The sequence below is a fragment of the Pithys albifrons genome, chromosome 4, assembly GCF_047495875.1.
Source record: "Pithys albifrons albifrons isolate INPA30051 chromosome 4, PitAlb_v1, whole genome shotgun sequence".
Classification (NCBI taxonomy): domain Eukaryota; kingdom Metazoa; phylum Chordata; class Aves; order Passeriformes; family Thamnophilidae; genus Pithys; species Pithys albifrons.
Window position 1 is genome coordinate 90,035,482 of NC_092461.1, and position 12,368 is coordinate 90,047,849.

Below are 12,368 nucleotides of genomic sequence, written 5' to 3' on the forward strand. Positions count from 1 at the left end.
CTGCCCTTGGCTGCTCATCCTTCACCAAGTCCATTACACTCTCTCTCCCATCCTCCAGGAGCACAAAACTCACAGAAGAGCCACATAAAGCAGGTAACCATCTGTCTCTCTCTCCAGTCTGATGATACAGGTTTTGATCCTTGGACACCGGTCCTGGAGTCTGCAGGAGGCTTGGACAAGTTTTTCACAAGGACAGAAGAGGATCTAGTCTTTAGAAGGGTAAGGAACTAGCCTGATATCATATCTCAAGGATCCCATTTCATTTTTTGCCACCAGCTTGCCAAACTGGTCAGTCCCTAGTGGATTCCTCGTTAGCTAGTCTCTTCCACTCCTCCATCAAACCAGGTCAGTATTTCTTTTCTTAAACTTCTTGTTCTCTACCTAATTTTCCGTCAGAGCCAAGGACACAAGAACAATTAAGAGTCTCTCTGCCGATCCTGTGCAGTGCTTCAAGTATAGCTAAAAAGTTGCAGATCTCTTCACCTGCCATTTCACTTGGCAAGTACTGAAGAACCAAGCAAATGTCACTAGGTTATCTCAAACTGTACACCAGGACAAGGCAGCAAAGAGTGTGAAAGTCACAGCATCCCATGAGCCAGAGAGCAAAAAGTAAGAGTAATACCTAAAGGAGTACATCATGACTCTCATCTCTCATGAGGACTCAGAGGGGATGCCCTGGTTTGCAAGTCTATCCCTAACTCAGAGATGAATGCATGACTTGCAAAACATAGGTAGCAGTAAGAAGATTTTGTAATGCAGGGGTACCCACGGTTTGTTTGCAAGTTAGAACAGGACACACAGAAGCCACCAGTCTATTGTACAGACTGTACAGCATATACATTGTCATGACTCAAAAATGCCTTAGGTTCTGCACTGAAACAGGAGACGCAACAGCAGGCAACTCAGCAATAGGCATTTAAAATTTTGTGCTTAGTGGCCTGCGCAAATTTCACAGATTACTTTACCACTTTCACTGTGTTTTTCAGACTTTTAACAAGCTAACCTATCCTTTTACAATACAGGGGCTCGTAGGACGTCTACCTCAGAATATAAAAATCTGGGGAGGAAAGGCTGCTCACAGTCTACAGGCCACTTCTGAGCTACAGACACCCTCCCTTTAAGTGCGTGAAACTTTGAAGTGAAATATTAGCAATCCTTGCCTTTTGGACTGCTTACTTTTGTGATGGCAACCTATAATCCCTAATCAACCTAGAAAATAAATGACTGATAAACCAATCTGCTTGTAACCCCATTAACAGATTCTGGCTTCAGTATCAACAGGGTAATTTGCTGAGACTATTTTTAATCCCGACTGCTAAACCATTAATCCCACAATTTCCACACAGTATTCCCCCCACAACCCCCCAAATTCACCAAGAATTTTGCAACTCATTATAAAGCAGATAAATAAGTAACATTTGCAAATATACACCTCCTGGCACTGGAAAACTGAAAGACTCCGATTACTTGGTTGATCCCGTTTAAAGCCATTACTTTCTAATTGGAAGGAGTCATTCAGAAGCAAAGCTGTGTGTCTGGCATGTCACTTGACACCTGGTACATACTGCTCATGATAAGATGAACTCTCCAATATGCTTGCCACAAGGAGAAGTGGGTTATTTCATCATACCATCAATAGTCACAGCTCTCTACTAAAATCAGTTCCAATTTAATGGGACCAAGGTTATCAACATAAATTGTCATGTTTTCTCAAACTGGCATTAAAACGCCTTCCAACTATCATTATTAATGTCAATATAAATTATGCATTGAAGATCACAGCATTCATTACAGAGGTAAAATTTACCTGGAGGGAAAGGAAAAAAGAGACAAACAGAGCAAATCTAATTAAAGTAAGTATTTATAGATTTTGTACAGCTTTTCTCTGTAGTGATGAAAACACTTCTTTAAAAAGGGTCTTAAAAGAAGCCCTCACAGAGCCATCAAAAACAGTACCAAGAAAGTATTGTGTTAATCAGTCAAAGGTACAGTAACACACAGGATGTTGCAAAGGGACTGACATGATAATACACAAGACTGGTAGTTTATCCAAGGATGTATCAGTGTGCTAGCACAACAATCTGGAAGACAGACCCTTGGTTTCTCATAAGCAGCTACACACAGGAGGAAAGGCTGTATTTAGTGTTGGATGGGTGGTGTGCAATGCTCCTTTCAATTTCTATAAATTATTACACTGTCAGCCATTCCTAATTGGTATACATTAACTTTCAAACATCACATTGAAATTAGAAGCTTAGCAGTTTTTCAGTGTACTTACAGACACTTCACACAAACACATGAGTAACCTTGTTGAAATATCTTAGAATTTCAAGGTTAAAAGAAATTACTTTAAGAGACAGATGGTGAGCAACTGGAACCTCACTGAGGAGTGCCACTGACTTCTCAAAGTTCTCACGCCACATGCCATATGGGACTAACTCTTATTTAGTGTGCACCTTGGAACCTCAGAGAAGAGCTTCATCTCCTAAAATCCTGAAGATATGCATAGATAGGATGGCATGGGGGGAAAAGCCCAAAAAGGCAACTCTCGGTGGCTTCAAACCCAAAGGGAGAATATGCTATCTTATTTCCCTAACTGCATAGTTTAAGTCAATCCTTAAGCCACCTGATTCATGGTTTTATCATACTTGTGGCTGCCAATAATGGTACCAGCTCACCAATACAGGTGCCTCTCAGTCTATCACGAAGGAAGCCAGAATGCATTCATTAAAACAGACAACTAAGCAACCTCTGTGTAAAGACTGAAGCACGAGGAGGGGGAGAGAAAGTCCTTGCAAGCACATACTCAACCATCAAAGGAGCAGCTCTAGTTTCAGCCAGCAGAGACTGTAACACCTCACCCCGCAATCCTTTACAACACACCGTGTCACTGGCTATTGTTCATAACTCTTCCCGCAAATCATTTCAACATTCAAGAGACCGACTATTTCTTAAGAAAACTATTTCAGAAGGGAAAAATACTGCTTACTCATGAACCTGGTATCATTGTAACAATGAGGCAAAACAGCTAAAGACAATTACATTGCACAATCCTAAATGCATCATTTATTGTACCAGATTTCAGGAAAAGAACATTCTTAAACATTGAAATAAATCAGAGCATAAATGTGATTTGTTGTCAGCTCATACAATATGGGTTAAATGCTAGCGTATGGTGAATGCACATGTTACCCTTTTAAAAACAAAGAACATGGCTAATTTCATTCCTAATTCTATTTTTAAATAAATAAACATGATTATTTAAAAATTAGGCTACAATTGTGGCTAAAATACCTCAATTTTCAGCAGCCCTTCTCCCTCTTTTTACTACTTCACTGCTCACCATCTTTTTTAAAAAGACAAGGAAAAATTACTATTCAGTTAGCTTTATCCCTGTAATAAACCAAAACAAGCATTTCTATGCAGTGTAAAAATAGTGACAAGCCAACTCACCGTTCTTCCTTTATTATACCTGCCGGAAAGCAAAGCATGCATGTGAATGTGTGTGTGTGTGTGTGTGTGCGCGCGCGCGCGTGTGTGTGTGTAATGCATTAAAACTCACTGACATACAATCCGGTTTTCAGAAAACACTCCCAACAGGACCTGCCTGATAGACAGAGCTCTCGTTTTCTCTGCATCCCCCAGCATGTACTGAGACATACAGTTTCAACACACTCCCAGCCAAAAAAACAACAAAAAAAGGACCTAAGGAAACACCTATGAAATACACACAGGTTAGCTGGAGTAGATATTGTTGGTTTGAAAACTGTCTGTCCAGCCTCTGTGCTGAGTACTTGTTTTTATCATTATACTATAAATGAAACATGTCAGGTGTCTAAAAATAGCTACAAATTGTAATTACATATGCTTTGTAGTTTCTGTTTTACTTTGAAAAGAAGATTAAAAGCTAGATTATTTTAGAAACCAGCCTTAAAGATTTGGGGAGCCACAAAATTCTTCTACTTTGTAATTTGGAGTACACTGCTGGAAAACATTTCCTTTGGGACATAAATATGACAGCCCCATCATGAAGAAGCAACCTCCCAACACCATACAGTGAGATAGCAAGAAAGAAAAGGGAGAAGTGAGGACAAAAAAAAAAGTAATTTCTTAGAGATTCTAAGAGTGCCCTGATTACGGATGTAATACTATAAGCTTTAATTAGGAGCTAAGTGCTCTGCGCTAAATTCATCCTCACACACTGTACTGTAAATTCAGTCACCCTGCTAAAGTTACCTTGGGTTTACAGCAATTGTACAACAGCAATGCCTGGCCTACAGCTTCTGCAACAGCCCTTAATAAAACATGGATTTTGTTGAGCAAGCGTGAAGCCATGCAATATCCTGCTGATACAAATTAAGTTCTTTTCCATAAGCAATCATTTAAATGAAAGGTTAGCGAAAATTAATTTTAAGTAGTCATCAGAAGGCAAGCTGTCTTGAATCTACAGAAAAGAGCCTCTGTTCCTCCATAAGACTTAAAACAGTTCAGACCAGAGTCTTCGGCAGTTGCTGTCCCAGCGTCCCTGCAACGGGCACTACGTGCAATGTTAGCTCCCAACTCAGGAGTGGTAATCAAACAACTTATCTTACAGCAGCGACGTCCTACTTTATTATACCTGCAAGAATTTATTAGGCAATAAATAGTTCAGTAACAACTTAAAGAGACGCAAGTATTGTCCATCCTTATGCTAATTTAATCTCAGAACACATGCTTAATGCCCTGAGTCTGTTTGTATAAGGGCTATTGGCGTAATAGTTTCAGGAACACAAGAAGAAACTGCTAACATGAAGTGTGTAACAACACTGATGGGCCTCTTCAGATAACCAATATGTAAACAACATCAAAAAAATGAACAACCAGCATTGAGTAATCATCGCATCAAAAAAAATCCAGAGCTCGCTGGCTTCAAATGGCAAAGCAGGTTCAGCAGATCAAGAGACTGAACATTTGCTGACTAACAGTTACGTAATGAAAGTCAACATTTGCAATGAAGTCATCATCCTAATGAAAGCCGTGGCAGAGTTAACTACCTGGACCGTAATCCACAAGCAGGTTTTAATGCAGGCTCACTAACATAATATTTACTAGAATCACTCCAGCTGGAAAAGGAAAGGAAGTTTCATTTACTTTTAACGCAGAAATGACAATCAAGAAATACTGCTATCTGTTAAGCTGTTCTAACTCCCAAGTACTGCACTGATGACACCCAGAGAGTTTCTGTGCAGTTACAGCAGGTGACTGAAAAACAGAATGTTGCCTTCAGTGTCTGAGTCAGAATAGCTTTATCCTAGCACTAAAGTCTATAAATATTTGCAGCACATAAGATGTCTGATTTGAAAAGGCAATGTTGCTCCAAGTTTCAAATATTTGTATTGCAAATATCTAATCAAATAAATGTGATTTTTTTTCCTAGGTTGTTTTTTGGGGGAGGTTTTGCCATGCTGTAATTAGGCATCTGGATTAAGTTTATGGCTACAGAAAAAAACCCAAATGACCATAATAAGTTTTAGCTAAATAACTGCTGATACAATTAAGGATTTCAGATTTGCACACAGAAACTGTAACTGCACCCAGAATCACCCTCATGCAACTCCCGGTAGTCAACAGGAATGGCAGGTGTGCTTATTTTAGGGGGCAGCACTGGGTTTAAAAGCAACAAGACAATTTACAGGATGATTGCACACACCCAGCTGAAGAACATCACACTTCTGTGAGAAACAGTAGTAAGACCATTTCCTTTTTCTGTGCAGAAATCAAATGCCCATTCAGGCTTAAAAGGTATGTATCTACAAATTTGTACTTGTGTCTCAAAAACTTAAACAGGTACATTTTCTTGTAAAATTTGCAAGCTTGGACAAGTTGTTTCCTGGAAAATGCAATTATATTGCATTTCAGCTTTCTATTTTGATGACTTTAAGAAACGATATAGTCAAATCCAAATCTTCGGCATTGGTTCATTTTGCATACTGCATGTAATTCCAGAGAAGTCCTGGAAGTTCTGGGCCCAAATTTAAGTCTTCACAGAAGTGACAGGTTTCGAGTCATCCTAACTGTTGAAATCACCTGCACACAAAGACCTCAACAAAAAAATCCAAATAAACAGACTGTCCAAAGTTTGTAAGAGTTGGTGACTACTCCATTTCTTCGAGGATACTCTTCCAGATCCCCTCTAGTGCCAACACCCACAGCAAGGTGCATTTTAAAGGTTACTGATTTGTTGGCCAACTGAAGCCAAGGACGTAGCTTCTTAAAGTGATCTGTGACGTGTTAAGAATATGAACACTCTCCATTGGTAACATGAGGGATCAGTTCAACGGGTATTGATTCAGTACAGTGGCACAATCATTTTCAACTCCTTCAATAAGTACTTCTGTACTGATAATTGCTATTGTTAAACCTGGGTGACAGCACAATACTATGACCAACTATAAAATCATATGATGAACCTAATTTCTAAAGCAAAGACATTAGTCATTGTCACAGGAAAACTTTTAATCTATGAAAGTTGAATGTCACTCCTCTTGCTCCATTCCAGGAAGACATAATTACTGAGGTCACTCTCAATCAACAGTAGCTAGACTTCACCCTAGTGATGCAAACCATTTTCTTTTCTATGATGCACAGAGAAGTAGTCGTTCACATTCATGAAGGGACTGTATGCAGCTCTTGGCACATACTGTCTCACATAGCTGTGCTGAGCTTAGATAGGGCCGTGCTAACAAAGATCACTCTTCTCTTTTAACATGCTTTAGATCATTATTTAGGACAACTGTATTCTCACTGATGCTTTATTTTTTATTTTTTCCCTCCTTGTAAGCATCACCTTTGCATATTAAACTACAAATTTTAGAGGGGGGTTACAATGCCCTATTGTTCACGCAGACCACAAAGCCCTTATCACTAACTAGGTGTCACTTCAACACCACTTAGTTTTATAGCAACGAAAGGCTTGAAAACAAACCCCCGGAAAGAATTTGTAGAGATAGCTAAAAACCAGTTTTCACCAGCAGCTAGTAAAGGTTTGCATGCATCGAGTAACACAGAGCCCCACACAAATGACTTTATTGTACAGAACTCATTCACGATGGCTATGGCAGCTACTCATTTAACACTAAAGTTATCTCCTGGAACATCCACACCATGATACTACTCACACCACAGGTGCTCTTGCACAACTTCAGCTTCCAGTTTCACCAAGGAGGAAGCTCCAAAAACCACTGCGGCCCACCCTGGCAGGACAAGATGGGATGCACAGAGCAGTGCCCACCAGGCTGCCTGTGGGTTTGGGTGACTGAGGTGAAGGACATGTTGGCAGGAAACAAAGCAGCAGCGCCCACTGAGAGATAATTTACCCTGCCCAGCTGCCGAAGATAAAACTACTGAAGCAAAACTACCAAAATACTGCCCACCTCAATGAAACTTCTGCTCCCATCATCACCACCCTCCCCAGCACTGCTCCCTCTGCCAAATCCCCAATAAAATACCCAAAAGTAAATTACCATGCAGTTATTTTTGTCCCACTAGCAGCAGCCAGCCAGGGGGAGCAAGCACGTGGCAGGGGGGTTGCTGCTGCATCCAAGGTGTAGTACCACTCGCACCCACCTGTGGACACAGCCCGTGTGCCACACGCATGCACCTGCCCCAGTGAGGCATACCTACACCCCTGCACTCGTGTGACCCCCATTCTGCCATGCACACACATACCCGGCAGGACCTACAGGCACACATCTGGCTCATGTACAGCAATGGAACATACCCCATCCCTGCTCTGCATGTGGGCACACACATCTATCCTGCTTGCCCTAACACCCTTCCCTGCCCTGCGTGCAACAGCATGCTCCCTGGCATGTACATACACGTGCCCCCCAGCCACACACCTTCCAGGGGACTAACGGGGGGTAGCTGCAGGTCATTGCCCTCCCTCAGGGTCAGCATCCTCCTGCTTGGTCCAGAACACACAGGGCCTTAACACACTGCAGGAAAGCAACAGTCAAAAATCAGGACACACACGCATCCTCCAAAATAAAACTCTCGGCTATCAACCTACCCACTCATCATGTACTGGGATGAGAGCACAAGGGAAATCTGTCAGATCCTGAGAAAGACTCCCCCTCTCCAATCAACCCATGCTATGCCATTCATCTTTTGCTTAAAATTACATGTTTCTTTTTTTTTCTTTTTTTTGGGGGTAAGGGGAAGAAACCAACGAAACACACGGTTGCCAAGTCGAGTTAATGAAAAACCCTTTGGCTGTTAACTCATTTAGTGCAGCAAGCATGAAATAAAGTCCATGGCACGGGGCCAAAGCGCAGCGGCCCCTCCCCGGGACCTCTCCCTGGCCACCGAGGGGGCAGCCCCGAGTACGGCGGCCAGCCCCCACAGGTTTGAGGAGAAAACCTCTAGAAATCTGTGAATCTGACTCAGAAAAACTAAAAAAAAAAAAAAAAAAAAAAAAAAGCCACGCACAAAAAAACCCCAATTACACAAAAAAATCAAAATATCGATGGCTCCGCCAGGCCAGGGGAGATTTTTCATTGAGGTACTTCTGCATTCACTTCCCAAAAAAGCCGGACCCCACGGCTGAGAGGGGCACGGTGAGGGCGATCAATGGCGAGGCCGGGCGGGGAGAAGGCGGGGGCATGGCGGCCCCTCTCCTCGCCGCGCCCCAGCACCCTGGGGCCGAGAGGAGCGGAGCGAAGCGAAGCGCAGCCGGACCGGGCCGGGCGGAGGCGGGGGCGGGCCCACGGGCTGGGGCCGCCTCGGCGGGGCGGGGCCGCCGACGGGCGGGGGCTCGGCTCGGCGTCTGTCCGGCCCCATTCTCCAGCCTACTCCACCGCCCCCGCCCGCACCGCAGCACCCCCCGCGTCCCTCCCCGCCAAGGAAACTTCTCCGCTCGCAACGACAGAGTTGGGCTCCGCAGCCACGGAGACGCCGGGGGCGAGCGGGGGTGCGGCGGGGAGCGCCCCGTGATGGGCAGCCAGGGGAGGAGGGAGAGGCGGCGAGAGAGTTGCGCCTCTCCCCAAAAAGAGACTTTAACCCCGCATCGCTCTCCGGCGGACCTCGAATTACGTATTTTTATCACAGGTCGGATCCTAACGCACGTCGACACAGCGTCTAATTTATGAACTCATCAGCTTAATTTCATTATTTAATCATGCGCCCAGCAATCGTGTTTCCTTAAGAAAGGACTGACCTATTTTTGGCTGGAGATAAACGATCATGTTAACAGATGTTAATCTTGTAATCTGTTTTTCCTGTAAGCACTTCGCATACCCACGTTTCAGACATTAAAAAAAATCTTGCCCAAACGACTTGACGTCACGATTCAGTTCTTATTAAAAAAAAATCTCGCAGTGGTTTCAAAGACATTAAATCTTTTTCACTTTATAAATGCTGATTTGTTCTGCCTCAACTCCCACAGGCTTTTATTTGCATTTCAAATTCCACAGGTTACACCAGTCGCCTTTTCAGAAAATGTAAACCAACAATAAGGCAGCAAATGGGGGGGGGGGGGGGGGGGGAGCCGGGGGGGGAGGGAAGAGAAACCTGCATCTGGATTAAATAAAGAACAGAATTAATGTTTCGAAAATAGTCCGAGCAAAATCATATTTGCACGTCCAGTGCCCAAGCGTCTCCGTATCTATAGGGGTAACGTTAAGGATAAGCTGTGGGCACACACAATGCGCATTCCCCAGAAGATCCCTGTCTGCTGCTGGGAGCTTATTAACGCTCCTAATAAATGGTGCCGACTCTAAACCGACACCTTTCGGCTTAAAACACAGCAGTTAATTGCAGAGGTTCTCTGGTTTGAAGGCAAAAACAACGGCTGGCTGTCATGCTCCACACGCCTCCCCACACGTACTGCCAGTTTTAGCACCCCACCTTCTTCCCTCATAGCAAAGTTTACCCATCCAAACTTTCCTCAACTTGCCTAAGTGCTTAATTCGTATTAGGATCGCGACTCGGCGCTATGCTAATGATCACCGAAGATAGTAGCGGGGGGAGGGAGGGAGGAACGAGGAGGAGGAAAGCTTTTAGAGCACAAAATGTCTGGATCTGCATTATTTCTATTCTTCTTTTCTCTCCCTCTCTCTTCCCTTCCTTCTCTCGACACCTCCCCACACACCCTTTTTTTTTTTAACGTGTACATTAGACTCCCTGCCCACCCCGCCCGCATCAAACAGGCTATTTTTCCTCTTCTGGAAATAATCGCTACGGAGACATTGTCCTTCGAGCCCTCCTTGCTGTCTATATGTGAATAATTGTTTTCTCTGCCCGCCCACCCCCAACTTCCTTTGATAAACTGTGTACTTCTGTAACGGAGATCACGCAGCGACCGACTCGCCACGGAACCGAGAGCGACTCACAAAGGGGGGACACACACGGGCACAGCCCCATATCGGGCATTTCACGCACACGCTCGATCAATACTATCGGGGAGGGCGGGGGGGAAACAACCCACTCTTAATAATTGAAGTGACTATTCGAGGCTCGAAGACCCATCACCCACCTTCTTTAGCCGAAGCATTTTACTTTAAAGTAAGGCAATTTGTTCTTTGTCTCTTAATGGATTAATATCGCAGTCCGCCCCCCCTCAACGCCCCTGACGGAGCGTACAAAGCCAAAACGCTCCCGAAGCCCGCAGGGCTCCCCCACCCCCCGGCACCACCACTGCAGTAAAACCGACCTCCTCCTCCTCGCCAAACAGCGCAAAGTTACCATTTTGGAGCCGCTCCGACGACCGGGGGGAACAGTCCCCGTACTCGGGGGGAGGCACGAAGTTTTTCTTTTTTGAGGGTTTTTTTTCCCCCTCCCCAGGAGCGCAGCCCGAGGACGCCCCTCCCCCCGAGCCATCCTCCCGCCCCTCACCTCCTGCGCGGCCGGCCGTAGCACCGTTCGGGGAAGGGCGCGCCGAGCAGCCCTGAAGGTAAAACCACGCGCCGCATGCGAGCGGCGCCGCGCTGCACATGATCCGCCGAGCGGCTCCACTGGCGGGGGCGGCCCCGCCGGCCCCCGCCGCGCCCCGCTCCCGCGCACCGCCCCCGCCGCGCCCCGCCCGCCCCGCCGCCAGCGCCCCGCGTCCCCCGGCGGCCGCCGTGGTGTGGCTGGTGCGGGGTCCGCACGCACACGCCGGCGACTATTGTCTCCGCGGAGCAAAGTTGGGGCGCGGGGTGCCGGCCACCCCCGGGCGCTGCGGAGCGCGTGTGGAGGGCGGGGGAGAAGGCGGGCTCCCCGTTGTGCGGGAGCGGAGTGGCGCTTCTGCCGACCGCCGCCCCCGTTCCCACGTACCTCCTCCGCTGAGAAAGGTGCGGGCTGGAGTTGGCCCAGATGCATTTCTATGAGAAACTTTAAATTTTTTTCTCTCTTTTTTTTTTTGCGAATTCCACTGGTAAAATATTTATGGATCTATTGAAATGCGCGGAAACAACAACATTAAAGTCCTCAATCAAGATCAAAGAGGAATACTGTTCAACAGCCACGCTGGGGAAGTTGAAAGACCTCCGAACAAATCAATCTGCCATATGGCTTTAAAAAAAAAAAAAAGCAACAAAAAACTCACCCCCCCCCACTCCCTCCCCGCCCCTCCACTCCTAAGGCTGAAAAGTTCAATTCTTGTTTTCCTGTCTTAGCGAAGCTCGGTTTAATCACTCCAAATCCGTGTGTGCCATAGGCGAGGGGAGTGTGTTTAGTCTATTGCTGGGAAGCCTAATTTAACGCTTGGTACTAGGCATCAAGGGTGTGGATCGAGCCTTTTTTTTTCCCTCCCTTTTCTTTGTCTCGTAACGTGCAATGACGTACAATTGACACGGAGGACTTTTGACGAAGGGTCGGCGTTATCTCGACGCCCCGGACCGGTAGAACCCCACCGCCCCCGGACACCCCGGCTCCGAGCTCCCCGCCGGAGCTGCTCCCCGGCCCCGGCCCGACCCTTCCAGGGCGCACCGGACCCGAGCCGCCCTCACTCGTCTTGCACTTGGGACGCAAACTGCTTCAGCAATGAGAAGAAAATAAAATTGGGGCGGGGGGAGGCTTTAAATCCTGCGCTTTCCAGTGCTTATTACCAGACCCCTCGGAATAAAGGGAAAGGGTGGGGGCGGGGGGCAGGGAGCGAGAGGGGAAAGTTGGTAATGAAGGATACACGAATCATAAAATGTAAGCTATGTGTGATTAATGATCTGCACTAATTTGAATAGCAGGCGTGTTAAAGGTCATTGACAATTGTTGCTGCTTTCAGCATGAATGCCTGAGTGGGATGTATTTGGGACAATCAAATTTAATTGTAATTCACAGGAAAAAAATAATCAGACGTACAGTGCAGCTGGTCAAAATATAGAGAGGACACGCTGTAAAAATGTGCATGTTGC

General features: G+C 45.8%; 1 protein-coding gene across 3 annotated transcripts in view; it reads right to left on the minus strand.

The window, feature by feature from the left end:
• Positions 1–11,007, minus strand: part of ZNF516 (zinc finger protein 516) — a 99,155-nt gene extending 88,148 nt beyond the window's left edge. Inside the window, exon 1 of one of the 3 annotated variants that reach the window (XM_071554930.1) lies at positions 10,873–11,007. The gene's annotated coding sequence lies outside the window, so the exon portion shown is untranslated. Of the gene's footprint in view, positions 1–10,690; positions 10,795–10,872 lie in introns of those variants that run through there. The other 2 variants (XM_071554932.1, XM_071554931.1) reach the window with 2 other exon arrangements.
• Positions 11,008–12,368: the final 1,361 nt, after the last annotated feature.